General features: G+C 33.1%; 1 long non-coding RNA gene across 1 annotated transcript; it reads right to left on the reverse strand.

Moving 5' to 3' along the window:
- Positions 1-2,317: 2,317 nt before the first annotated feature.
- Positions 2,318-4,453, reverse strand: LOC141434323 (uncharacterized). Its single transcript, XR_012452039.1, has 3 exons — positions 3,475-4,453; positions 2,962-3,020; positions 2,318-2,865 (listed from the first exon to the last, which is right to left on the reverse strand). It is a non-coding gene; the product is annotated as an uncharacterized lncRNA (long non-coding RNA).
- Positions 4,454-4,922: the final 469 nt, after the last annotated feature.

Consider the following 4,922-nt stretch of genomic DNA (forward strand, 5'->3'; position numbering starts at 1 on the left):
GCACGGTCGTATTGCATAAATATGCATGCACCGGCCGTACGGATAAGTCTATAATGGAATTCACCATAGTTCAAGGTTGGGGAAGCCAAACATTTATGATAATATCATTGCATCAAGCCAAAAACGTATCGTTCTAACGAGCATTTTAGATAGCAGCAACATTGGTAACAATATTTTAATCACTTTTTTGGCTTTGTTATTTCGTTTCTCAACATTTCTAGGACATTTTATGTTGGAAGAGTTTGATTAAGGTGACGCATCGCTAAACAATTAATCGAAAAGAGCGTTTGTACCCCGCAACCCGCTCACACCCCTCTACTTTTTACGCGGCTTGCGGGCTTGCGTGTCACAGTCGACCGTATGTTACACTGACAGCGCCTAGACAGCGCGCTAAAACAGACAGAGACGTCTTAGAGTTGCCCTTACAACTTTTTTTTAGTTTTTTTGCAAATAGCAGTAGGTAATGAAATCACGAGTATTTTTAACTGACTTCAAAAAAGGAGGAGGTTATCAATTCGGTTGTATTTTCTTTTTTTATGTTTGTTACCTCAGAACTCCGTCATTCGTCTAGTAATGCTTTCAATTAGGTCCCATATGCACCAAATCAGGATCTGATGATCGGATCCTAAGGAAATCGAGGGAAGTCTTCAAATATTGTAGGGACACCTATGGTAATTTCGATATCTTTAGTAGTAACTTGTGCATTTGCTCTTGAAAATCTTCATTTCGTGAAGTGGAACTGATGATGAAGACCACATTTGACCAACCGAGCTACTACTCGATAACAAGTACCTCACGGGTTGAATTTCAATGACTTTAACACAGTTGCTAAGCAATTTAAGTTAATCGTAATGCATATGGTGAAATGGAACGGGTGACGATGCACCAGGACTCCTCAATAATGAAAGTCTCTGCATCGGAAAAAGCAATTTTTTGTAAAAGGTGACGAGCAGTTGACATTAAACTATTGTATCTTAGATCTTTTACACTGAAAGGCGTGAAAAAAAAATATAACGAATAATTTAACTGACTACAAAAAAAACCATGAAAATAATTTTCTACCATTCTGAAGTCGGTGCCTCAGCACGAGCCAGCAGGAGTAATTGAAGCCCAATATACGCGTATAGTATGTAGGTGAGGTAGACGACTATATAGGTCCACTCCTGCTGGCTCGTGCTGAGGCACCGATTTCTGAATGGTAGAAAATTATTTTCATGGTTTTTTGTAGTCGGTTAAATTTTTTATTCTTATGGAACTATTTTACAAAATTTTATTAACTTGCAATATTTGTATTGTGTGTTGTTGTTGTTGTGTTGTTGTTTGTAAAATCTTGCAAGTGAATTTTGACTCACTTCTAGTGGTCTGATTTACTTATGTGGGGTGGATGACAGTGCAAGTACAATCCACAAAAAGCACAGTCGACAAGAGCTTGTATTAAAATTAAATTTATAGATTTCGCCTGCCACCATATATTGTCCATTTGATAGTAAGTAGGTTGAGACCCATTAGACATAAGAAATCTCGGGCCGTAAATGTAGGCAAGTACTGCAGAGCAAAAAGTAAATAATACAAACATACGGTTTTACAGGTAATTTTTTATATTTATCTTTTTTAATATTAATATTTTACTTATTTACACTTAACACAGTTATTTACTAATTTACATAGGTATTTATATTTTACATTTTACTTATTTATATTAAAAAATATTATTTACACAAACATTATTAAAAGACAACACAATCATTTATAGCCGTTTGTTAAATTTATTCATTTAGATCTACAAGATCTGCCAATGGCTGTATTTAACCAATAAGTTCTATAAACAGCTCGAAGAGGGCGTTGTTAAACTAGTATATAAGGAGATAACTCTTAGAAATAAAGGCCTTTTTCCGCCATCACCGCCGGCAACGGTCGGCACCAAACAATTAATCTGTATTTTATTCTTCCCAGAATTAAGATTGGTTTTTGGAGTCTTTTTGTATTTTTTTTATTTCAACTCCAAATTTTGTTACTTTTACGATCATCCCGTAAAATCCACATCGAAAATACAAACTGAAACATAGATCAGAAAAATCAGGAAAGCGCTGGTCTCTTTTTCTGGTTTTCCGTGCATCTATGTTTGTTTGTATTTTCCCAGAATTACCCAAATTTAACACCGTTATTATTCGGAAACTGACATAACATAATTTGAGTTGTCAACGTTAGCTACACACCGAAAACTCAGATTGCAAGCCTACTCGTACTTGATTTTCAGAAACTAATTTCATTATAGCTAATCTGCAATCAAACGAACACTTATGCTGAGAAATTTTACAAGTTCCATTATAAAATGATTAAAATCAATTATTCGGTGCCCCAAATCTTGATTTTCGGTCTCAATCTGAAACAAACGTTTATTTTACTCTAGATATTGTAAGGGTCAACTTTTTATTTAAGGTTCAACTGTGTTATTTTTAGTACAATACAAATATTCGTAACACCACAGATCAGTACGGTCAGCATCAAAAGTAGCTGCGTATTTTTAAACTTTGTCGTTATACAACAACGTACTTACACCATACAAATTTGGCAATATCCTAATACGACAAAGTAAAAAAATGATCCGCTACTTTGGGTGCTGACTATACAGTGAAATCACAGTAAAAAAAGGCAAAGTAGAAAAAAGCTGTCTTATATCTTTAAAATTAACCTTTTTAGAACCTAAGTACAAAACAATACAATACTCCGACTCTTTATTGTACACCAAAGTATAAGTACATTCGTTTACTGGCTTTAAGTTAATACAAAACTTACTGATACTTCAGATGCGCATTCTAATACTATGTTGAGAGATGAGTTATTTTTCTCACATTATATTTCTATCTATAATAGAAAAAAAAACATTTTTACAAGTTTCAAACCAAAAAATATGATCTTTATTCTGCTCACGTAAAAATTGGCAATAAAAGAAATACTTACTGTAGCTGTAGACCTACATAGTTTCTTCAAGAAGGTCCTTATTATTCTTATCTGCAGTCCTTAAATAAATTTTCTTATTTATAAACTTGAATTTGTTATTAATTATACTATAATTACTATGTAGGTAGGTAGGCGTTTTCAAAAAAAAGTGTACCTTTTCTTTCAAAATGTATTTAATTTTTTCATATAAACTTTATGAGTGTATGAAAAAAAAAACGTTACAAAACTGTCATTTTTGATAGGGACTTTTTTTTAAACCATCGGAATCGATTGTACTTTTGATTCTGAGAAGGAAAAACTATATTTTTCCAAAATTGAAAAAAAAAGAATGAATACGCTTTTTTTTGTGAACGCCCAGGTAGGTACTAAAATCTTACGAGATTAATACATTTTGTAACTGCATACATTGGCGAATTTTCTCGTTTTCTAAAGAAACGAAATTAAAATGAAGCGATATTAACTTGAGTTGATATTCAAAGTAAGTAGATCTTTAAAATTAATATGGATACATACCACTACATACCCTTGCATAAAATCGATTGACATTGTTTTATTTCCACCTAAATTCGAAGACGGCTCCATGACTTTATTCTCAGAACTTTGTTCTAATGATTGCTTCCTGAAAGATAATAATGTATTTTTATTATTTGTGTTACTGCTTATTGAAATATGAATAGTTTTGTAAGTATAGTCAATGGCTTTTTGTACAAACACTGAATTGCAATAATTAAAGGAATAAAATCGATTTTCTACAGTACCTTTAGATTTCTAAAGTTTAGAAGTTAATGTTTTCGCGTACTTAGGTACTTGCAGTTCACTATTGGTTCACACACATACTTTAGAATATTTTTAACTATTAATTACCTTACCTACCTACCTACTTACCTATCTAAAAAGTAGGTAAGTACTTAGGTATTACCTATTATACTCGTATAAAACTAGAAGCAGATAGGGAATATTACTGCAATGTTCTGCCGTCAGAATGCAGCACTAGCACAAACCGTAATCGAATGCCTTTTAAATGTCCGTAAGATACCAAAATATCACATTATATCAATAAAAATTTTGGAAATATAGCTCTATTGTTACTTTCGATGTAAATATCATATTATTTTGTTAGTATGTCATATGTCATGAACCGTCATGGCGACAAACTAAGAACTGACGTTGTCATGGCGATTTGTTTACGTTTTGTGCCAGTGAACTGTAGAAATATAATGATTACTCACCTTTTCTTAATCATAACCATACATTTATGAATTAAACAACCTTTCTTTTTCCTTTTTGAAGATCCGACATTTTTTCCCATTTATTGCTCGGTATTATTTTATATGCGATCGATGGCGCGTGGCAGTTCGACTAGCATAGGTCCGTCGCTGACAACGCCGGCGGCGGTCTGAGGCATGCGCTGAGAGGGGACTGGTTTCATAGGGTTTCATACAAAATACGAGCGCGCGCTAGCTTATATTAAAATGTCGTAAGCGACAAAACGGTTTTTTGTCGTTTCAACTACAAATTACAATTTAATAAAATAAAATCCAACTTGAAGGTTGAAGTATGGGTTAAAACTAATTTAATATGAAAATTTGGAATCTTAATTTGATCTGGGTTGCCTGTAACAAGCAAATCCCTGTCTTACAAGAGGTATCTTTGATATTTTTTTCTGTGCTATAAAATTTTACGAATCGTGTTTCGGCAACTTGGAAAACAAAGTCATTGAAATGAAGAATCAGGTTTTCAAATATCACTTTGATATGTTTTGTAATTGCTGAGATAAAACTAGATGTTTTCACCAAAATGCCCAATTCGTCGTCTTAATTGGTTACAACATAACGAATTTATCGTACTTAATATGCAGATAACCTAACCTACAAAAAAGTTGGAAAAAAACCCGAACTTTGTCGCTTCAAACTTCAATATCTCAAAAACGGCTTTGAACCGATTTTGATAAAACCTGTCTA

Source organism: Choristoneura fumiferana, chromosome 13, assembly GCF_025370935.1.
Source record: "Choristoneura fumiferana chromosome 13, NRCan_CFum_1, whole genome shotgun sequence".
Lineage (NCBI taxonomy): Eukaryota > Metazoa > Arthropoda > Insecta > Lepidoptera > Tortricidae > Choristoneura > Choristoneura fumiferana.